Source organism: Phyllobates terribilis, unplaced genomic scaffold (genome assembly GCF_046119375.1).
Source record: "Phyllobates terribilis strain yellow unplaced genomic scaffold, ASM4611937v1 Scaffold_2__4_contigs__length_985480577, whole genome shotgun sequence".
Classification (NCBI taxonomy): Eukaryota; Metazoa; Chordata; class Amphibia; order Anura; family Dendrobatidae; genus Phyllobates; species Phyllobates terribilis.
Window position 1 is genome coordinate 292,294,692 of NW_027362762.1, and position 24,371 is coordinate 292,319,062.

A 24,371-nucleotide genomic window follows, 5' to 3' on the forward strand; every position below is an offset into this window, starting at 1 on the left:
TGGAGCTGTCACAGTGTGTGGAGATGTCACAGTGTGTGGCGATGTCACAGTGTGTGGAATTGTCACAGTGTGTGGAGATGTCACAGTGTGTGGAGATGTCTCAGTGTACAGTTGTCACAGTGTGTGGAGTTGCCACACTGTGCAGTTCTCAGTGTGCAGTTGTTACAGTGTGTGGAGTTGTCACAGTGTGGAGTTGTCACAGTGTGTGAAGATGTCACAGTGTATGGAGATGTCACGGTGTGTGGAGATGTCACAGTGTGCAGTTGTCACAGTGTGTGGAGTTGTCACAGCGTGCTGTTGTCACAGTGTGTGGAGATGTCACAGTGTATGGAGATGTCACAGTGTGCAGTTGTCACGGTGTGTGGAGATGTCACAATGTGCAGTTGTCACAGTGTGTGGAGATGTCACAGTGTGCAGTTGTCAGTGTGTGGATATGTCACAGTGTGTGGAGATGTCACAGTGTGTGGAGTTGTCACAGTGTGCAGTTGTCACAGTGTGTGGAGATGTCACAGTGTGTGGAGTTGTCACAGTGTGTGGAGATGTCACACTGTGTGGCGATGTCACAGTGTGTGGAGTTGTCACAGTGTGTGGAGATGTCACAGTGTGTGGAGTTGTCACAGTGTGTGGAGATGTCACAGTGTGTGGAGATGTCACAGTGTGTGGAGATGTCTCAGTGTACAGTTGTCACAGTGTGTGGAGTTGCCACACTGTGCAGTTCTCAGTGTGCAGTTGTTACAGTGTGTGGAGTTGTCACAGTGTGGAGTTGTCACAGTGTGTGAAGATGTCACAGTGTATGGAGATGTCACGGTGTGTGGAGATGTCACAGTGTGCAGTTGTCACAGTGTGTGGAGTTGTCACAGCGTGCTGTTGTCACAGTGTGTGGAGATGTCACAGTGTATGGAGATGTCACAGTGTGCAGTTGTCACGGTGTGTGGAGATGTCACAATGTGCAGTTGTCACAGTGTGTGGAGATGTCACAGTGTGCAGTTGTCAGTGTGTGGATATGTCACAGTGTGTGGAGATGTCACAGTGTGTGCAGTTGTCACAGTGTGCAGTTGTCACAGTGTATGGAGATGTCACAGTGTGTGGAGATGTCACAGTGTGTGGAGTTGTCACAGTGTGCAGTTGTCACAGTGTGTGGAGATGTCACAGTGTGTGGAGTTGTCACAGTGTGTGGAGATGTCACACTGTGTGGCGATGTCACAGTGTGTGGAGTTGTCACAGTGTGTGGAGATGTCACAGTGTGTGGAGATGTCACAGAGTGTGGAGATGTCACAGTGTGTAGAGCTGTCACAGTGTGTGGAGATGTCACAGAGTGTGGAGATGTCACAGTGTGTAGAGCTGTCACAGTGTGTGGAGATGTCACAGTGTGTGGAGTTGTCACAGTGTGTGGAGATGTCACAGAGTGTGGAGATGTCACAGTGTGTAGAGCTGTCACAGTGTGTGGAGATGTCACAGAGTGTGGAGATGTCACAGTGTGTAGAGCTGTCACAGTGTGTGGAGATGTCACAGTGTGTGGAGTTGTCACAGTGTGTGGAGATGTCACAGAGTGTGGAGATGTCACAGTGTGTAGAGCTGTCACAGTGTGTGGAGATGTCACAGTGTGTGGAGTTGTCACAGTGTGTGGAGATGTCACAGAGTGTGGAGATGTCACAGTGTGCAGTTGTGCCCAGCAGACAGCAGTGAGGAGGAAAGTTGACAAGTTTCCCTGTCCCTCCCTGCTCCTCCCCCAGTGCTGGCTCAGTGACACCCAGCACCACAGCCAGATCCTCCTTCTTCCTCACTCTCAGCACACCCATAGGCTGCACTCCTCGCTTCTCTCTGTGCCCCCATAGCTGTCACCCTGCAGACATCTAGTAGGAGGTAAGAGCCGGGATAAGTTGGGGCCCAGGCCTCAGGGGCTCCTCGCTATGAGGGATGTGGCGCTCAGGAGCGGGCGGTGCTGTGCCAGGCCTGGACTTGTGTGTGGAGCAGGGATTTCCATGTGTCAGCCTCTCCCTGTCCCAGTACTCTGCCAGCTGCTGACTTGCTGGCTGTCATTGCTTCCTCTGGCTGGGTGCTGGGGGAGGGGGCCATCCTGTCACAGGGGGTATAATAATGGGGTCTTGTATGCAGAGGACAGGAGCTTATACTCCTTATTATAGGCTCCGGCATATGGTGTACAGACTGTATGCTCATCTATCATACTGTTATAGGGGGCCATATTGTGTGCTGCTCATGTACTGTAGTGACTTGCGGACAGGGCAGTCACTGACACATCTGCGGGTACAGAAGATGTCAGGGTGTGCACCCCAGGTCATTGTTCTCCTGGTGAGGCTGTAACCTATGTGTAAGATGTCACACAGGAGACGCTGTGCTGTGGGAGGCTCCCATCACTTCTATGGCCTCTCCCCAGGATGGTGGAGTAATGTGCATGAGTCCTGCACCAGGGTCTATAGGAATATTGTATGTACGCACCATGAAAGTTAGGTTGTGTCAGGCTGTACAGGGTCCACATCATAAATCTGAGCCTGATACTAGGATTTTTGCAGCGGCCATGCAGTTTTATGGATGCAGTAATCTGTGTGTGGTTAATCTGACATTTTTTATTCTTGCTGAATTTTTTTTCTGGTGCAAAAATCTGCATGGAAATTTTCCATTGGGAGTAAATGTATTATTTTTTACACCATTTACATACAAGGGAAGCAGAATGTTTGCAGCTGCTATTATTATATTACATAGGAGAACTATGGTGATTGAGAAGGAGTAATAGACAACCCCATTAAGGCTGGTTTCACATGTCCAATACTGAGGGTTGAAGTGCAACCTGAGATGTCCGCATCGGCCACAGGTCTCCTGGCTCAAGCCTCAAAGGCTTATATGAAGTTGTTGAGTTCGGATCAGGAGACCCACAGACAGTCTAGGGTACAAGTCTAGGAGTACTCACCAACTTTGGATCACATGCAGCTTTTGACTTTTTCTGAAGAAAAATACTCGCAACTATTGTGAAAGTTCCCGTCATGTTGGAATTTCTATAATAGTCGCAAAGTTGCATGTTATTTTTTCCCTTATGGACTCATAGAGGTTCAATGTGACCATACTCCTATTATCGCCCAATATGTAATCTTGTATATTATATACAGTATATTATATAGACTGTTGAGGGTACACAGTATGTGTATTTGCTTGTGTGATCCCCTCTCCCGCTGTCAGGCAGATGTTCATGGCAGCAGTAATGTCGCACAAGTAAACATTGTAATCCTCCATTGCTTTTATGACACATGGGTGTAAAGTGGCCATACTGTTACATCTCCACGTTCTACTTTGCTGTGACATCAATGACTCATTCTCTTCCATATTTGATCTTCCTCCATAAAATGGTAGTTAGAGTTGATGTGCGTGTCACTACGTGTCTGAAAACGTGAATATTCCAGCAATGTATTTTTAACCCTTTGGTCTAGACATGATATGTGGCTATGGCCAGCAACCCTGGGGCTGAGACATGTTCCATGTTGTCGTTACAGAGGAATATTAGTTTTTCCTGGTTTATTAGACTATTTTTTATTTTTGATATTAATGTTATATTACTCATAATAGGAAACAGTGACCTATAAGGGAAAAAAATAGAATATAGTGACAACATGGTGATGCTTTTATGGCACAGAATGTTGTGGTCATTCAAGAAGTGACATTCGCACAGTCATCGTGATGTGTATACCAGCATATGTTGGAGAAAAGTGCTCAAAATTAAGAAATATATGCCTCTTAGTAAATTTGTTGCATCTTTGACAGTCAATGGAAAAAAACATTGAGATCAATGCCAAGATTTGCACCACTAATATATCCCCAATTGTAACTGTAGTGAATTCATCAAACCAGCTATGCCCCTGCCTGCTCATGCCTAAAGCCCCATACACAATAGATAGCTGTCATACCTGTGTTCTCTAAGGCTATGTTCACACATGTTGGGTTTTTCAGTGTTTTTTTTTCACACATCTTGTTTTTTGTTGTTGCGTATTTTGTCCCTTGGTTGGGTTTTTGGAAAATAGAGCATGTCACTTCTTTCAGCGGTTTTCACCCATGGGAAGTAATGGGTAGTGAAAAAACGCTGAAAAAATCAAGATGTGTGAACATAGCTTAAGAGAAAGCCGCTGCCAGACTCCTGTCAGTGGCTTATGTCGTCGAGAACAAAATGATCGGCAGTCCAAAATTGGATATCTTGCCCGCCTCAACTAGGCATATACAGCTGAAAATGGTGTACGATAGAGCACACTGTGACTGTATATTATTAATGTCAATGGACTGGTCAGTGGATACTTCTGAATCCCGTTTTGCGGGGGTTTGTAAGTAAGCCCTAAGAAAGCCACTGAACGTAAAACGTGTGAACAGTGCCTTAGCTGCGATTTTCAATGTTTTTTTTATAACATAATTGCAGCTCTAAAATAGTCGCACAACAGCAAGTTGCACAAATGTTTTTGGTCAAGCGGCTTGTAGACCCATATCACCATAGCCCCAGCCTGAATTGACGCTTGTGTCAGTAACACTCCTTTTATACTCTGATTCTTCTCTACGAGATGAAATCTCATCAAACACACTGGAAGTGTAATATTCTGAGTGGACTTTTCGCCCAGAATAGTTGTGTTACAACCTTTGTGAAGATGCCCTAAGGCTATGTTCACATGAGTTTTTGAGGAACTGAGCTTTGCTAGTGGAAACTGCTTCAGGAAACGCTCCTTTTTTGGGGAGTTTTTATAGGAAAATTTCTTCTTTTGAACAGGTTTTGAAAGTATTTCCCTGAATAGTTTTTGCAGCCTTATGATTTGACAGTGTCTTGTTTAGAGCTGATTCCCTCCAGATTCGCTTCATGATTCACTTTTTTTTACATACACTTTCTTTTCCCATTGAACATTTTTCAAAAACTCTGCAAGAAAAAAAATACATTAAAAAAACTCCTCATATGAACAGCAAAGTGGATTTCCACAGAAATTAATAGAAAGTTTTCTGAGATCCGCTCCGAAAATACTCCTAAAAACCCCTCAGTTTAAAAATTGCCTAAAGCCTCATTCAGACATTTGTTTTTGACATGCATGATCTATCCGTGTTGTGAGCAGATGGAACACGTATCCATTGTAAGTAAATTAGGTTTTTCATTGTGTTTTTTTGCATGCGTTTTTATTTTGTTTTTGATGGTGCGGTGTTTTGCCTCTTTTTGGTGTGTCATGTTTTAAAAAAAGCTGCTTTATTGTTAATATTTTATTTCCTGGTATTTACAGTTTATTTTCGGATTATAAGACGCATCGGACCATAAGACACACCCTACGTTTTGAGGAGGAAAATAAGGAAAAACGTTTGAATGTAGCTTACCGTGGGGGTTGGCGGCGTTGGGGCAGGGTCACAGGAGGCAGGAGCAGGGTCACAGGGGGCAGGAGCATGGTCACATCTACGTAATTTGACAGCAGGAGTGGGGCGAAGCTGCGGGCCCTTGGTCCCGTTGGTGCGAGGCAGGAGTGGAGTCCTTGTGGTGGGCTTCAAGAAAATGGCGCTGGTTGCCGGCGCATGCGTAGGTTAAGGTCTCAGCTCGTCATTGAGTGTTTTCAGTGCAATAAAAATATGCAGTGTCAAAAACTCATTGGGGCACACAGCCTAAAGATGAAAAGAGACACATGGACCAAACATTGATGAATCGGCATGAGAGAAAAACAATGATCTGCACTGCCCCATAGAATAACATTGGTCCGTGTGCTAACTGATAAAACATCAGATAGCACTCTTCCAATGTATATGACGCGCCCCTGGGCCTGTGTCGCGCTGCGTTGCGCACGCGGGAGCTTACCCGGAGCCGGATCTGTTTAGGGTTGTAGTCTCGTGGCGGTGACCCGGTCCGTGCCCAGGGAGTCAAACTGGACGGCAGTCTGTTAGCGGTAGAAAATGGTTGATGACTACGCCACCCGTTGAATGCAGCCAGGGGGCTGCTGCTGCAGGGCAGACCGCTGAGGCCGGTGGAAGGATGGTGCAGCGTGATAGTATAACCCCCAACGGGAGGGGTATGGCCTCAGGGCAGCCGACGTGGATGATGGGGGTAGCAGGAACCACTCAGAGACGGTATGGTAGCGTTCAGGGTCTTTACTGGTAACAACGATAGACCCTCCCGGAGTACTTGCTAGCGAACGGGGCCTGGTCAGTCCTTGAGCAGATGGGATCTCCCCTGGCCAGGCGTAGTTGTAGGCCTCCCAAGCTGACTGTACTCTTCTGGCTACCTTGCTAGAAGCTGATGTAAGTAGCCCACGTCCCTGAGTGTACCGTGTGGTGCTCACCCGTATGGCCGGTGACTCGGGGCCTTCTAATGGCTTCCGCTCCACGATGGCGGTGCTGGTCCCACGCGTGTGACCGGGCCTTCGGGCTTCTGGGCCAGGGGACCTGAAATCCCCTGCCTGACGGATTCTGCTGCTGGGTAGAAGTTAGTCCCCACAGCCTCGGACTCCGGGTCCGGTAAAGAATCTTCTTAGTCAGGGCGAGCTCTTTAGCTGCCAGCCCCTGACTCCTTGTGACTCTGCTGCTTCCTATGCTGCTCTTGTCTCTACTCTTCCTGGACTCACTAACCCTGCCTCAGCCCCGGGTTTATACAGGGGAAGTTCTTCCCCTCCCAAGGCTGGGCAGGAGGTGTGGCATGCACAGGATCCCTGACCAAAGGACCTCCCACCTGCTCTCAGACGTAATATCTCTATCACTGTGACAACCAGACCCCTGGGGTGTCACATATACGCTCGTGCGAGCGAGCCCAATGTTCCTGCTCTCTTTCTGGTTTGTTTTGTTGTTTATAGCCTAATTATGGCCTCTCTCAATTTCATCAACCCCTGTTTAGTTACGATGGGTGTTTTCCTTATGCAAAATGGATACAATAATTAATTTGGCATTTTGTGTTAGTAGCCCCCTTCACAAGTCCATGTTTCCAGTACGTGTGATATCTGTTTTTTTCACGGATGGCACACATACCCACTATAACCTATGGTGCTATACACATGTCTGTGTGTTTGCATGGACAGTGTGTCCGAGCAAACCACAGAGAGACAGGTCCGTTTTTATCAGCAACACAGATGACAAGAGCAATACAAGTCTGTGGTTCCATGTAAAACATGTACAGCACACAGATGGCATCCGTGTGTTACTTGTGTGCCGTCCGTGTGCTGTACGTTTTTAACATTGCAAAAGATAGGAGAAGCTTTGGAACTGATTTTTCTTAAGCCATAATGGAAAAAAATTAATGTCACATGGATGTCAAACGGATGTCACACTGATGACACAAGGATGACATACTGATGACACTAGGATGACACACTGATGACACAAGGATGACACACTGATGGCTCGCTGATCCAAAACTGATGACACCGGTACCATTTTTTCCGATACTGGTATTACGCAGATGTTTGAAGGGTGTTTAAGGCATCAGCGTTAAAAAAGCAAAAAAAAATAAAATTTTTCATCCATTCTGTCATGTGTATGTCATTCTTATGTCCACTTCTGACATTCTTATGGCGTCCATATCTATACATCAATATTTAAAAAATCTATACAAGGCCAAATACAATTTCCTTTGTTAATAAGTGCAATGGATCCATTAATATGGATGTCCGTACTGCGTCTGTTTTTTTTTTGAGTTTTGAGCACCCATTGATATTTATAGGTGCGTCTCATCTGAACATCAGAAGACACTAGCACATACTGCTATTTATTCACACAGTCTCTTGTCCGCATTGAAAAATTAACTAACACATTGGTCCATGTGCTGTTCGTCCTCCACATGTTCGTGTGAATGTAGCCTTACATACAAAAAAACCCAGAATGGATGAAAAGTACTGGTGTGAAAGCAGCTATATGCTAAAAATGACAGCCAGGAACCTGGTTTTGGAAAACTTGTCTTGAAGCCATTTGTATATTCTGCCCTGGTGCTTCTAGGGTCACAGTTTACATTCCTGTGTAAGAATGTCCGGCCCTTCTTGTGAATTTTCCTCCAGCATTAATGACTAGCATAGATATTTAAAGAAAGATGTCATGGGCATTGTCTAATTCATGCTGCAGTTTCGGTCATATTTATAGGTTGGGAGGCTTTCCTAGTGCATACCTACAACATATTCCTACAATCTCCCCTGTTTGGGTATACTTATTTTACCTGATGCCCCTGTATGTGACACCCGATCTATTGAGCTATTCCATACAGCTAAACAAATGGTATACTCACCTAGAGAGGTGGTGAGTTCCCCTTCAATGGACGTCTTCAAACAGAGGCTGGACAGAGATCTGTCTGAGATGATCTAGTGAATCCTGCTTTGAGCAGGGGGTTGGACCAGATGACCCAGGAGGTCCCCTCCAACTCTACCATTCTATGATTCTATGATTCTAGATGGGGCAAAATGACACATTTTCATTCCGGTGAATAGGGGTCTATAGATATGTTTGATGTATTCATAGAGTACAAACTGCAGACATACCCTGCAAAACAAAGTGAAAAAGCAGCAATTGTCTGGGTTCACGGGAGCATGTGCAAAAAATTCATTCTACGTCCAGAAAATAATTACAATTTTTCATCCATATGGATCCGTATGCCACCCATGTGTCTGTTTTTATATCCATATGTAATCCATTTGTCGGTTTGTACATCCATCCGACTTCCATTTTTTTACATGAACAGCTTAATAAAGGACAAATACAGTTTTCTGTCTCTATAATTGTAATGTATCTGTGAAAAACGCATCTCATGTGGATGGTAACCCGTATGTGACCTTTTTTTGAGCTCCCATTGACTTATAATGGGCGAATCTGATCCAGAATATGGATCAAAGTAGTGCATGCTGCAATTTTTTACATGCTGACCATTGGTCCATGTGTAAAAACGTTCATGTGAACTACCACGTTGACTAGTCCTTGTACCTCCCGCTTTGCATACAGACAGCGCACGACATTTCATACTAATGAGCCCATACAGTGAACCAAATCATCTACATCTTCTGCTCTGCTCATACTATAGACATAATAGACTACGTTGAACGACTAAAAATAAACCATATTACCCCTAATATCATGATGTTGTAATCAATATCAATTATTTGGATTGTCATAAAATGGTACAAGTTGAGACCTTGTACTTAAAGGGGTTGTCAGGTCCAAATCGATAAGTCTGCAGTCACTCTGTGTGACTGAAGACGTATGAATCCACCCAGTGCAGGCATTATGTGCTGTGGGGATTCGCCGGTTTCTGAGCCGGGACCGGAGGATACCGTATTATTTGGACTATAAGTCGCATTGGACCATAAGACACACCTAGGTTTTAGAGGAGGAAAATAGAAAAAAAGATTTAAGCAAAAAATGTGTGCAAAGGCTTCCTAAGGCTACTATGGAGCGTACTGAAACAGACTAAGGGACCTTTTTAAACACTTAGGAAGCCTTTGCATTTGTTTTTTGTTATTTATTCTAATTTACTGAGTTAATGACTTTTGTGTTTTCATTGGTTGTAAGCCATAATCATCGACATTAACAGAAATAAACACTTGAAATAGATCACTCTGTAATGACTCTATATAATATATGAGTTTCACTTTTTGAATTGAAGAACTAAAATAAATTAACTTTTTGATGATATTCTAATTTAGTGAGATGCACCTGTACATACTCCCAGCCAGAGCCCGTCTAGTGGGCGCAGCCTCACTTCATACACTTGTATGGAGCGAGGCCGCACCCTCTAGTCGGCCATGCCCACTGGACAGCCGTGTCACCTGTCAGGGCGCGGCCTTAATCAATACAAGTGTATGGAGAGAGGCTGCGCCCCCTGAACGGGCCTTGGTCGTGAGTATTGTAACGCATACATACCCTCCGGTCCTGGCTCAGATATCGGCGAAACCCTGCAGCGCACAGTGCGTGCACTGGGGGGATTCATAATGCAGACTTATCGATTTGGACTGGATAACCCCTTTAAAGGTTTGTTTCCTCCAGTTCTCTTGAGGAATGCACTGCTCCCCATCCTCTCGGCTTCCAGATTGTTGTGGAGGCAGACGCTTCTGCTTGATTGACAATTTGGATCATCAGCATCGATATTCCGCTGACTTGAACTCTCTGCTCCCGAGCCTGATATATGAGATAGTGGCCGGGTAGGGAGCTAATACTGCGCTCCAGTCACTAGGGAAGAGCTTGTAAGCGCTGCACATGTTCAGCCACCGATCCTAGACAACAGCAATGGTCAGTGTCCGTTTGGCAAACAAATAATGAACAAAATATGAGAAAGCAAGAATTGGAGAATGGAGACAAGAGAGAAACAACATGTAAATTTGCTGAATTTCTCTTTGTTTACTGTTTTCTACCTATCCTTTAATGAGAACGTGTCACCAGGTCAAAAATGGGCAGTTTTTGCTCTTGTTTTATTCATGCTGCTCCGCTATTATTGCTTGTATCCAGAATCTTGTTGCTTTGTATGCATTAGATGACATCAGAAGTATAGTACGTCGCTTTATTGGCATCAAGTGAATGTTTATGGATGTTACAAATTGTGTTTTTGTGTTCCCACCTGGGAATGGAGCGGGTCTGGTGCTACGCTACTCCGGTCGCAAGTGCCGCCATTGTCCTGATCCTGGAATCGGAGCTACTACGCGTTCTTGTGGAGCATCTTGTGGAGCATCGCGTTCTTGTGTTGTGGGATGTGTGAGAACACAGGACGCTGTTTTGTCTGATACTATGTAGTGGTGGGATGTTGTCCAGTCTGCGGTTGAGGCTAGCAGGGAGTGTCTGTCAGGGGATGACTAGGAGGTAATCCAAACCTTATCATAAGGCGAGCTATATAATCGTGCTCGCCGCTCAGTCCTTTGCTGTTTATTGCAGTTCCCTATGTGTTTGGTGGTGAGTGGTGCTAGCATTAGTCTTGCTATCTTTTCATGGGTTTTCTCATTTTCTCTTCTGGTTTCACTTCCTGGGGTTCTTGCAGAGGTTCTCACCTGGTTCTTAACTAAGCACCAGTCGCGTCACCAGACGCCAGCTGTCCGGGGACAGTGGGCCTGGAAAGGGCTCTGCCAAAGTCCCCCTTCCATTTACTGGGAGCTGGGTGAAAAGTATTCCATGCCCTTAAGGGATTGCCTAGCTGAGCAGCTTGTGCCAAGTGCGTCTGTGGCTGCGCCTTTGCTGGTTTGGTGACAGTCGTGCTAGGTCCCTCTGCACAGCACATAACAATAGAGACCTTGTCTATTACAAGTTCACTTCACATAGATGAATAAGGAGGTGAGTGTAAAGGTTATCATCGCTGTAACTCCTCAAAATCCTTTTTTTCCCCTTATGTTTGATGGTAAACCCATATTGGCTGAAAGCTGAACCAGTTGTTCTAAGAATTTCTATACTAACCCAATAAATGTGTGAAAGGCAGTGTGCCCACGATGCGTTCTTTAAGCGTTTCCACAGCGGCAATTCCGCTGCAGAAATGCTTAAAAACGCATGGTAGAAGGCCTGCCATGTTCCCCAATGATAATCCGCATGTGCTGTGCACATGCTGCGGAAATTTACGCTGCGGATTATCATTGCGGAAAAAAACGCAGCACTACCAATTATTTTGCAGACGCGGTGCGTTTTCACCGCCATTGACTTGCATTGGAACGCATGGAATCCGCATTACTGGATCTGTACATGCGGATTCCATGCGTTTCAATGTGCGGATGGTACCCGGGTTTGGAGAAGAGGAGACTCTCCTCCGGACCCGGTACCATAGAACCTGTAAAAAAAAGAATAAAATAAAAAATAAATATTATACTTACCTTCTGAAGGCCCCCGGTGTGCTTGTCTTGGCTTGCCGGCAGATCGCGGTGGACTCAAGGACCTGCCATGACGTCATTTAAGATAAGATAAGATATACTTTATTTATCCCGGAGGAAATTGCGGTATTAGTCATGTAACCGGTCACGCGACCGCTGACGTCGGCAGGTTCTTTCAGTGTACCGCGAGCTGCCGGCAAGCCGAGACTCATCGAATAAAGACTCCGGGGGCCATCAGAAGGTAAGTATATATTTATTTTTTATTTTTTAACATTCTTTTGGTGACACTATATAAATCCATGCCGTTTGCATGGATTTATATAGTGTGACCAAGTTGTCAAGCACTTTCCAAGTGATGCTAAAATTGCTCGGAAAGCGCTTGTCAACCTGCATATGGAAATGCATGTGAAGAACGCTTCACATCCGCTTGTCCCTGGCAGGAAAAACGCATGTACAATCCGCATGCCTTTTTTTCTGCCACGGAGATGCAGAAACACTCAGGAAAAAATCTGGAGCATTTCTGCATCGTGGGCATATATCCTTAATGACCCAATAGTTGTGGGTAGATGGAGCGGTGTTATAATGCCAACATCCTGGCTCGGCAGCACATACATCACTTTCAGTGCACCTCCGATCAGCTATGTACAGTGGGGAAAAAAAGTATTTAGTCAGCCACCAATTATGCAAGTTCTCCCAACTTAAAAAGATGAGGGAGGCCTGTAATTGATATCATAGGTGGACCTCAACTATAAGAGACAAAATGAGAAAACAAATCCTGAAAATCACATTGTCTGATTTGGAAAGAAATTTTTTTCAAATTTTGGTGGAAAATAAGTAATTGGTCAATTACAAAAGTTCATCTCAATACTTTGTTATATATCCTTTGTTGGCAATGACAGAGGTCAAACGTTTTCTGTAAGTCTTCACAAGGTTGGCACACACCGTTGCTGGTATGTTGGCCCATTCCTCCATGCAGATCTCCTCTAGAGCAGTGATGTTTTGGGGCTGTCGGTGGAAACACAGACTTTCAACTCCCTCCAAAGGTTTTCTATAGGGTTTAGATCTGGGACTGGCTAGGCCACTCCAGGACCTTGAAATGCTTTTTACAAAGCCACTCCTTTGTTGCCTTGGCGCTGTGCTTGGGATCATTGTCATGCTGAAAGACCCATGTTTCATCTTGAATGCCCTTGCTGATGGAAGGATGTTTGCACTCAAAATCTCACGATACATGGCCCCATTCATTCTTTCATGTACATGAATCAGTCGTCCTGGTCCCTTGGCAGAGAAACAGCTCCAAAGCATAATGTTGCCACCCCCATGCTGCACAGTAGGTATGGTGTTCTTTGGATGCAACTCAGCATTCTTTCTCCTCCAAACACGACGAATTATGTTTCTACCAAACAGTTCTACTTTGGTTTCATCTGACCATATAACATTCTCCTAATACTCTTCTGGATCATACAAATGCTGTCTATCAAACTTCAGACGGGCCCGGACATGTAATCACTTAAGCACAGGGACATGTCTGGCACTGCAGGACCTGAGTCCCTGGCGGCGTAGTGTGTTACTGATGGTAGCCTGTGTAACTTTGGTCCCAGCTCTCTTCACATCATTCACTAGGTCCCCCCGTGTGGTTCTGGGATTTTTACTCACCGTTCTTGAGGTCATTTTGACCCCACAGGGTGAGATCTTGTGTGGAGCCCCAGATCGAGGGAGATTATCAGTGGTCTTGTATGTCTTCCATTTTCTAATTATTGCTCCCACAGTTGATTTCTTCACACCAAGGTGCTTGCCTATTGCAGATTCAGTCTTCCCATCCTGGTGCAGGGCTACAATTTTGTTTCTGGTGTTCTTCGACAGCTCTTTGGTCTTCACCATAGTGGAGTGTGGAGTGTGACTGTTTGAGGTTGGGCACAGGTGTCTTTTATACTGATAACAAGTTCAAACAGGTGCCAGTACTACAGGTAATGAGTGGAGGACAGAGGAGCCTCTTAAAGAAGAAGTTACAGGTCTGTGAGAGCCAGAAATCTTGCTTATTTGTGATTGACCAAATACTTATTTTCCACCAAAATTTGAAAAAAAATTCTTTCCAAATCAGACAATGTATACTGTATACAGGGTTAACAGAATCATGAAATCACTACCTGCACTGTCTTCATATGTGCGGTAAATACAGACTTACATGTATAAAGATGTATACAATCGTATTATTCTGTTCCCATCTCATATGGCCTCTGATTGTTCTGAATTGACTAAATAAGGTTATTTTTTAGCTCTGGAGAAAAGCGAATGCTCAGGGACCAATTCCCAGTTCTCCGTTTCCAGCATTGCTGGCATTATAACAAATATGTGACGTTTAATACTTCTGGCATTCAGTCTCCGGCGTATCCAGTTGCTGTGCTGTAACTTCCTTTCACCAAGCAGGTGGGTGTAATATAAACTTTTCACAATGCATTTGCTTTTAGTAGTCTGGCTGTAAGCGATGAGTCTTTATTTGGTGTGAGTTTGGATTGTCATGTTCTGGATGTGCTGAGCTGGAGTATTTTCTCAGGTTGGAGTGCAGCTGGATTGTTTTTGGTGCTCTGCTTCTCTTTGTGTCACCCAGAGTGCTTAGTGTGGGGAACTCTGCTCACCCCAATTACCTCCGGTCGGCTGATAATTATGGTTCTGACAACTCAGCATATTTCGTATAGATGTTGGATAAGAGCTGCAGTCAGAGAAGGATTTCATAATGTTCATGTCACCTTCATATAATAAAAAGTGTTTCATCAATGTGATCAGGCTATAAAGGCTTATTCTCATAACATTTTCTTATATGACAGCTTAAGAACCCATACAAGACACAAGTCAGTATGGCTATTCACAAATCTAAATTTTCTACAAGTGCTTTTGGGATCATGTTTATTTTGTTTGAAAAGCACCAGAAAATAAGCCATACCCAAAGCATGCTGCTTTTTTTAAATTATTTTTAATACTTCAATACAGACATTGAAGCAACATCAGTCTCAGTGTTTATAGATTAAAAAAAAAAAAAATAACTCAATAAATGAATGCTGTAAAACGCTTTGTGTGTATCCAGCCTTACATGACACACTGAAGTTTTGTAATCCAAAGCACAGAACAGGTGCAAGTGTTTCCTGCATATGTTTTCTCTGCCGGAACAAATTGATTTGTGGATCTGTCTTTAAGGTGAGACTACACAGTCCCACAGTGTGGCCAGTGGCCATAGGATTATGAAGCAAAACATGTGTCTTCATCCTTAGGCCTCATTCTGATGTCAGTGATTTTTTTTTGTATGCAAAAAATGGTAGGACACACAGTCTGCAAAAAGAACGATTTCATAGGTTATACTGGTCACGTGTTCTACAAGTGAAAAACATGAAGAGAACACTTACAACCTGGATAGAACACTTACAACACGGGTAGAACACTTAAAACATGGATACAACACTTAGAACATGGATACAACACAACACTTACAACACTGACAAAACACTTACAACACAGATAGAACATTTAGAACACTGACAGAACACTTACAACACAGACAGAACATTTAAAACACGGACAGAACACTTACAACACAGACAGAACATTTAGAACACGGATAGAACACTTAGAACACGGACAGAACATTTACAACACTGACAGAACATTTAGAACACGGATAGAACACTTAGAACACGGACAGAACATTTACAACACTGACAGAACATTTAGAACACGGATAGAACACTTAGAACACGGACAGAACATTTACAACACTGACAGAACATTTAAAACACGGACAGAACACTTAGAACACGGACAGAACATTTAGGACACGGATAGAACACTTAGAACACGGACAGAACATTTACAACACTGACAGAACATTTAAAACACGGACAGAACATTTAGGACACGGATAGAACACTTAGAACACGGATAGAACACTTAGAACACGGACAGAACACTTACAACACTGACAGAACATTTAGGACACGGATAGAACACTTAGAACACGGATAGAACACTTAGAACACGGACAGAACACTTACAATACTGACAGAACATTTAGGACACGGATAGAACACTTAGAACATGGACAGAACATTTACAACACTGACAGAACATTTAGAACACGGATAGAACACTTAGAACACGGACATAACATTTAGGACACGGATAGAACACTTAGAACACGGATAGAACACTTAGAACACGGACAGAACACTTACAACACTGACAGAACACTTACAACACTGACAGAACATTTAGGACACGGATAGAACACTTAGAACATGGACAGAACATTTACAACACTGACAGAACATTTAGAACACGGATAGAACACTTAGAACACGGACATAACATTTAGGACACGGATAGAACACTTAGAACACGGATAGAACACTTAGAACACGGACAGAACACTTACAACACTGACAGAACATTTAGGACACGGATAGAACACTTAGAACACGGATAGAACACTTAGAACACGGACAGAACACTTACAACACTGACAGAACATTTAGGACACGGATAGAACACTTAGAACACGGACAGAACACTTACAACACTGACAGAACATTTAAAACACGGACAGAACACTTAGAACATGGATAGAACACTGGTATGAAGACATGTCTGAATAAGGTGCTCTATCTCATTCAGATATTTATTTTTCACGTATGGGTTCTGTGTTTATCGAATCTCCTTATTTTTGCAGAGATATGAGTTTGATCTGATTCCTCAACCAAGAACATAGATTTCAATGAATGGATCCTTAATGTGAACAGGCAGCACATGGTTGCAATCCGTAATGCATCTGTGTGCTGTTTATTACATACTCAAATGTATGACTTTAGCCTTAGATCTATTTGCGTAGCTAACCAGCTAACCATGCCGACTTTCCCATCCACATTTGAAAACTGCAAGAGCGTTGTAAAATCACAAAAATTCACAATTTTTGTACAAAATAGTGTGATAAATTCCCCCGTTCTGTGTTCACTCATCCTAATAAAGTTTTTTGTTTTTTGAAATTTTTTGTTTTAGCAAGGAAGATGATGGATACACCATTTTGCCTGCTCAGAGGTTTTGATTATGCTTCCATAAGCTGTGGTCATCAGTATTGTAGTGTCATATCACTATCTATGAATAGTGCTCTATGTGCAAAAAATTGTGTGTCTATGTTTCATAAATCATTCAAATAGATCCATATCTTTAAAGGGGTTTTCTAAAAATTGCTGTTAGGGAAGGCTGCACTCCCCTGCCTCTTGGTTTCTCACTTGTCATATGGTGGTCCGCCTCTGATTGATTAACAGTTTGGACCAATAACACAACCAGTTTTCCCTCTCCATCATTGGATGTATACAGGGGCACTGGAGTTGGCTGGTCCAGCAATTCGGACAGCTCCATGATAGGGCTTAAAAGATCCTTATCTAAGAGACCAGCAACTGCTGATGGACTTCAGCGGTGACCGATAACCTTGGCAGCATCCAGTAAACAATACAATTCTGAATTTCTTCTGTTCCTGAGAATGAAGAGGACTTTTAGTTAGAGGTAAACTGCAAAGTTGCTTGATTTTTATAAGTACTTTATAGTTTAGGTGGATGGTCGCTCATTTTCCTGACTCCCCTACATTTGCCATTCTCTAAAGAAGCAAACGCCGAAACGTGCGTCAGAGTGCAAGGTTAGACAACAGTAGTTGTGTCATGGAGCTTTTTATAGGTCAGTATTTAATCTAAAAATGTTCTCTTTGGTTGTGGTGCTATTCCTTGTTAATCAGTTTCTCTATAGGCCCTTGATGCATCCCTTACTAGTCGATATATTCTTACTAGCTTATAAGCTATCACTATGATTCTATGATTCTATGATAGTCATTTTAGGCTAATTTATGTTAATATTCACAATCCTCTATTCTTAGAACCATATTTATGTACATCCATATATACGGTATATATTTATTTTCTTTAGCAATTGAATGTATCATAGACAACATCTGATATATTGGAGCATTTTTTTTACACAACATATCCTCCTTCTTCTGTACCTTGGTATTTTTCGCCATATCTTCGTGTTTGATAATTTAACTGGCTTTGCATAATATTATAAAATACAATCATTTATTGTACTATGTAATGGGTGTGCATATTTTTATTCAGGGTTTTAGCTACTTATAGTATACCTTGAAATATAACAAGAGTTTTTGTGGAATTTTTTTCGTCTTTAACCCCTTAGTGACCATCAATATGTCTTTTTACTGACCTGTGATATAAGAGGCTAGGATCCCCCGACAGGTGACAATCCTGCAGCTATCAGCTCTGCACTATAGCTGACAAGTTGCTGCATCAGCCATGATCAGTGTTGGCACTGGCCATGGCCGTTTAACCCTTTATATGCTGCTGTCAATAGTGACTACAGCATCTAAATGGTTAACAAAGTGTGGGGGCTTCCTCTTTAACCCCATTGGCACCCTGTGATCTTGATTGTGTGGTCCTGATGTTTGCCAAATAATGACCTTAGAGTCTGACAGATATAGCGCCCTGTTCAGAATTTTTGAAAATTTAGGTGGTAAAAAACTTTTTCATTCCTTTCATGTCTCTTTGCATTAATTCCTGAAAAGCAACTGAAGACTTAATTAAGTACCTGAAAGCAGTTTTGAATATGTTGAGGGGTGCGGTTTTTAAAATGGCACCACTTTTGGATGGCTTCCAATAGATAGGACCCCCAAAATCACTTCAAAACTGAACAGGTCCCTATAAAAATACGTTTTGTAAGTGTCCTTGAAAAAAATGAAAAATTACTGCTACATTTTGAAACCTTCTAAAATGCTAACAACAGAAAACATTTTAAAAATGGTTCTGATGTAAAGCTGACTTGAGGGGAATGTTATTTATTAATGTTTTTGTGAGGTATGACTATCTGGATTAAATGGATAGTCATTCAAAGTTTGAAAATTGCAATTTTTTTAATTTATTTTGACAAATTTCTGATATTTTTATAAATAAACTCAAAACATATCAACTTAAATTTACCATTGTTATAAAGTATAATATATCACAAAAAAACAGTCTTAAAATCAGTGGGTTATGTTGAAGCTTTCCCAAGTTATTAGTACATAAAGTGACACTCGTCAGATTTAAAAAAATTGGTCCGGTCACTAAGGGGTTAATAGAGTTAACACTTTACAATTTTACCCATTTAAAATGTTGAGAAAAACCCTCTAAGGGTATGATCTCCAGGAGATTTTTTTTACATGAGCTTTACTGTGGATCTAAAATCCACATGATGAACTGCTTCAGATACTCTTGGAATACTCTTTGATATGTATTTTCAAGTAGATCTGTGCAAAGTCTATGTAAAATAAACTCATGGACATATCCTAAATATGGATACACATTTTCTTAATAAGACTGACTTTCTGTGTAGATAAAGTACATACAGTTCCTGCCTTGTCTGCTGTAGTAAGGGAGGAATCAATATAATTGAAGGCAGCAAAGATATACTGATCACTCCTAACAGAAGCCTATGGGAATGATATACGTTATTATTATTTTATTATTATTATTTATTATTATAGCGCCATTTATTCCATGGCGCTTTACATGTGAAAAAGGGGGTATAATACAAGAACAATTTCAATAATCTTGAACACAATGTGACAGCGACTGGTACAGGCGGAGCGAGGACCCTGCCCGCGAGGGCTCACAATCTACGAGGGATGGGTGAGGATACAGTAGGTGAGGGTAGAGCTGGTCGTGCAGCGGTATGGTGGAGCGGTGGTTACTGCAGGTTGTAGGCTTGTCGGAAGAGGTGGGTCTTCAGGTTCCTTTTGAAGGTTTCCACGGTAGGCGAGAGTCTGATACGTTGGGGTAGAGAGTTCCAGAGTAGGGCGGAAGCACGGGAGAAATCTTGTATACGGTTGTGGGAGGAGGAGATAAGAGGGGAGTAGAGCAGGAGATCTTGTGAGGATCGGAGGTTGCGTGCAGGTATGTAACGGGAGACTAGGTCGGAGATATATGGAGGAGACAGGTTGTGAATGGCTTTGTATGTCATGGTTAGGGTTTTGAACTGGAGTCTCTGAGCAATGGGGAGCCAGTGAAGAGATTGACAGAGAGGAGAGGCCGGGGAATAGCGGGGGGACAGGTTGATTAGTCGAGCAGCAGAGTTTATGATAGATTGGAGGGGTGCGAGAGTGTTAGAGGGGAGGCCACAGAGCAGGAGGTTGCAGTAGTCAAGGCGGGAGATGATGAGGGCGTGCACTAGTGTTTTTGCAGATTCATGGTTTAGGAATGTGCGGATCCGGGAGATATTTTTAAGTTGGAGTCGGCAGGAAGTGGAAAGGGCTTGGATATGTGGTTTGAAGGAGAGTTCCGAGTCCAGGGTTACCCCGAGGCAGCGAGCTTGAGGGACTGGGGAGAGTGGGCAGCCATTGACTATGATGGATAGGTCAGTTGGGAGGGTTGAATGAGATGGCGGAAAGATGATGAATTCTGTTTTGTCCATGTTAAGTTTTAGAAATCTAGCAGAGAAGAAGGATGAAATAGCAGACAGACATTGTGGGATTTTGGTTAATACGGAGGTGATATCGGGTCCAGAGAGGTTATACATAGACGTGATGTGAACAGACTTTAATGTTGGTTATTTTCAGGCTGGAGTAACTGTGTCTAATCTTTCCAGGGTTGCATAGGGTTTCTGCCTTCTTAAATATTTGATTCCTTACATTTCAGTCTATCATCCACTTCTACATTATTTTCACAATTCACTCGAGTGTTTTGCATAAATTGCTAAATTCATCTCTACTGACAGCTAAAGACTAGGATGTATGGATTATGTGCAAATGTAAACCTATATGTGGTGTGACAAGCGGGATCCAGTCAATAATCGCTGCTGTTTAGCAGCATCTGAAAGTGTCACTGCAAATTGCTCTCTGCTTTCCATCCATTTATAGCAGCTTTGATGTTGTCATTCTATACATTAAAGTTACTGCATAATTGTCTTCTGTCTGCTCGTAAACTGCCCTTCTGCTGAATTAGTGAATTTATTCTGGGGGCTCTATAACTGGTGACTGTAAGGATACTTGTTCAGCTGCATTAAATGGTGATCAAATATTCTGTCTAAAATCTGTTTTGAAAGACTTCTCCCCTAGATCATAAGAGGAGAGGAGAAGAAAGGACAGGAGAAGAGAAGAGAGAGTTTTTTTATTTTTTACATTTGGATGTTTTTGGCTGGTTGTTTGTGGAAGTATTGTACCCACAACATTAGGATTGTGCTATTATTTTCCCCACTAACTATACATATATATTCCTACAGCTATGCGGATTCCCATATTTTGGGGGAAATCTGTAACAACCATTTGAAGAGGATCAAACTGGATCTATTGATTTTTACCAAAGACCATTCTGCAGGATATCTAAACAAAGATGAGTCAGATACAATAGATGAGAGTAGCAAATGTCTGATATCCTCAAGGAAATTAAGAGACCCAAAGAGGTTAAGAAAAAGTGTATTGTCCTTGGATTCAGTACAGATTAAAGTGCAAATGCATAATTCACCTTCCAGACACTAATTGATCTGACTGATCTAGAATTGTTCTAAAAGCCATTTGTTTCAAATTCAGTCATTAAATTAACCCCTTTATGACCTTTAACGTATGTCATAGTTGGGAAGGGGTTACCATCATTTGACGTATGGGCACGTCATGGCGAGCGTGCGGGGCATATAAGTTGTACCCGCACGATCGCCACTGGGAGCTCGGCTTAAGTTAAAGATAAGATCCAGCTGTCACTGTCAGGAGCAGTGCCTGCACCGCCCCGGGCATTTTAACCCCCTGATATTGATCGCAGCATTTAAAAAGCTTCCCACTTCCGATCGGCGCACCATTGACATCATCACGAGGGCCCGATCGTTGCTATGGCAACCCAAGGTCATCATGATGACCTCCGGGTCAGCCAGCTACGGCAAGCCTGTTAGACCATGCTCAGAGCAAAAAGTGGTGGAAAACGCGATCAAAAAGACGAATGTAAATAAAAATGGTATTGCGGAAAACGTCAATTTGTCTCACAAAAAACAAGCTGCCGTACAGTTCCATCAGAGAGATAAAAAAAGCTATAGCTCTCACAATATAGTGATGCAAAAACAACTATTTTTTCTATGAAATAGTTTTTATTGTGTAAATGTGCCAAAACATAAAAAAATTATATAAATGTGGTCTCGCTGTAATCTTACTGACCCAAATAATTAAGTTGAATTATCACTTTTTTACCATACGGTGAACAGCATAAAAAAAAAAAAAAAAACAATTCTTTAATTGCTGTTTTTTGTTCATTTTGCCTCCCATAAATAGGAATAGAAAGCGATCAAAAAACTTTATGTGACCGAAAATGGTACCAATAAAAACGTCAACTCGTCCCCCAAAAAACAAGCCCTGTCAGCAGAAATGTGGAAAAATATGGTGATGCGTAATAAAAGCGTTTTTTAGTGTCTGATAGCAGCCAAACATAAAAAACTATATAAATCTGGTATCACTGTAATCGCACAGACCCGAAGAATAAAGTTGTCTAATCACTTATACCGCATGAGGAACGGCGTAAAAAAAATAAAAAAAACAATTCTTGACCTGCTGTTGATTTTTTCATTCTGCCTCCCAAAGATCTCAGTAAGGCCTGGCTCACATTTATCTTGCGCTCTGTACTGAGCGCTTACACCGGGATTTCCGTGTAAATCTCTGAAATGCATGATTCAGACGGAACCCGCGGCGGAAGATTCCCTATAATGAGGCAAATGGAGACACTGTGGACTCTTTCTTGCCTTTGATACGGCGGTGTCCGTCTTTTTAAGCATTTTTAAAAGTGCAGTCGGGCAGTTTTGTGCACCTCTTCCAGTGGGTCATGGCACCCGCAAGCCATAACACCCAAATCTGCACTACAATAGGGCGCTCTTTCCCTTCTGAGCTTTGCACTGTGCCTGAAAAGTGTTTCCAGATTACATGTAGGGTACTGGCGCAAACAGGAGAAATATGCAACAACATTTTAGTGGTAAAAATATAATTATTCTTTCTTAATCGCCCAGTGGTATAAAATTCTGTGAGCTCCATGTGGTGTCAACATGCTGACTTCTAGATGAATCCATTGAGAGGTGTAGTTTGTAAAATGGGGTCACTTGTGGGGGTGAGGGTTCTGCTGTTCTGGCACCTCAGGGGCTTTGCCAATGTGACATGGCACACTCCAACAGCAAAATTTGAACTCTTAATATGGCCTCTTTCCCTTCTGAGCTTTGCACTGCACCTTAAAATTAGTTTACCACGTATGGGGTATTGGTGTACTCAGGAGAAATTGCGGAACAAATTGTACTGTTCATTTTCTTCTATTATCTCTTTTGAAAATTAAAAACTTAGGGATTAAGCAACATTTTAGTGGAAAAAAATGGTAATTTTCCATTGACTCAGCCCCATGTTATACAATTTTGTGAATTGCCTGAGGGTTAAAAGTGCTCACTACACCCCTCGATGAATTCCTCAAGAGGTATAGTTTCCAAAATCGGGTCACTCGTGGAGGTTTCTTCTGTTTTGCCATGTCAGAAACATTCATGGCATTCTCAATCTATTCCAGCCAAAATTACGCTCCAGAATTCAATAGGCTCACCTTCCCTTCCGAGCGCTTCCGTGTGTCCACAAAGTAGTTTTTCCAACACATGTAGGGTATCAGCGTACTCAGGAGAAATTGCACAACATATTTTGGGTTCCATTTTCTCCTCTTACTGTTTAGTCACCTCATAGGCTCTGCAAACGTGACATGACATTCGTTGTCTATTCCAGACAATTTTGCTCTCCAAAAGTTGAAGGGTGCTACTTACCTTCCGAGTCCTGCCGTGTGCCCAACCAGTAGTTTTCCACCACATATTGGGTATCGGCATACTCAGGAGAAACTGTATAATAAATTGTATGGTCCATTTTCTCCTGTTACCATTTAGAAAATACTAAATTTGGGGTTAAATAAATATTTTTGCTGGAAAAAGAACATTTTTTATTTTTTCCTTCCACATTGCTTTAATTTCTACAAAGCCCTTAAAGGGTGTGTAAACTTCTTGAATGTGGTTTTGAGTACTTTGAGGGGTGTCGTTTTTAAAATAGTTTTACATTTAGGTATTTTCTGTCACATATTCTCCTCAAAGTCACTTCAAATGTGATGTGGTACCTAAAAAAATGGTTTTGTAAATTTGGTTGGAAAAATGAGAAATCGCTGATCAACCTTTAACCCTTCTAACTTCGTAACAAAAAAATGATGTTTAAAAAATGATGCTTATGTGAAGTAGACATGTGGGAAATGTTGTTTATTAACTCGTTTGTGTGGTATAACTATCAGGTTTAAGGGCACAAAAATTTAAAGCTTGAAAATTGCTAAATTTTCAATTTTTTTGTAAAATTTTCCTTATATTCATAAATAAACGCAAATCATAGCGACCTAAATTTACTATTAATATGAAGTACAACATGTCACGAAAAAACAGTCTCAGAATCACTGGGATATGTTGAAACATTCCAGCGTTATTACCAAATAAAGTGACACTGGTCAGAATTGAAAGAAATGGCAAGGTCAGGAAGGTGAAAACAGGCTGGGGAGG

The 24,371-nt window shown here is 42.4% G+C and overlaps 1 protein-coding gene and 1 long non-coding RNA gene across 13 annotated transcripts in view; one reads left to right on the plus strand and one right to left on the minus strand.

The window, feature by feature from the left end:
• The first annotated feature begins 1,707 nt into the window (after positions 1-1,707).
• The window catches only part of MBNL2 (muscleblind like splicing regulator 2), a 198,421-nt gene continuing 175,757 nt past the window's right edge, over positions 1,708-24,371 (plus strand). For 8 of the 12 annotated variants that reach the window (XM_073664159.1, XM_073664154.1, XM_073664160.1 and 5 more), the window contains exon 1: positions 1,709-1,863. The gene's annotated coding sequence lies outside the window, so the exon portion shown is untranslated. Of the gene's footprint in view, positions 1,864-24,371 lie in introns of all 12 variants that reach the window. The other 4 variants (XM_073664162.1, XM_073664165.1, XM_073664169.1 and 1 more) reach the window with 1 other exon arrangement.
• On the minus strand, positions 3,248-6,558 carry LOC141251664 (uncharacterized). The gene is made up of 3 exons (XR_012313316.1): positions 5,813-6,558; positions 5,344-5,622; positions 3,248-4,900 (listed from the first exon to the last, which is right to left on the minus strand). It is a non-coding gene; the product is annotated as an uncharacterized lncRNA (long non-coding RNA).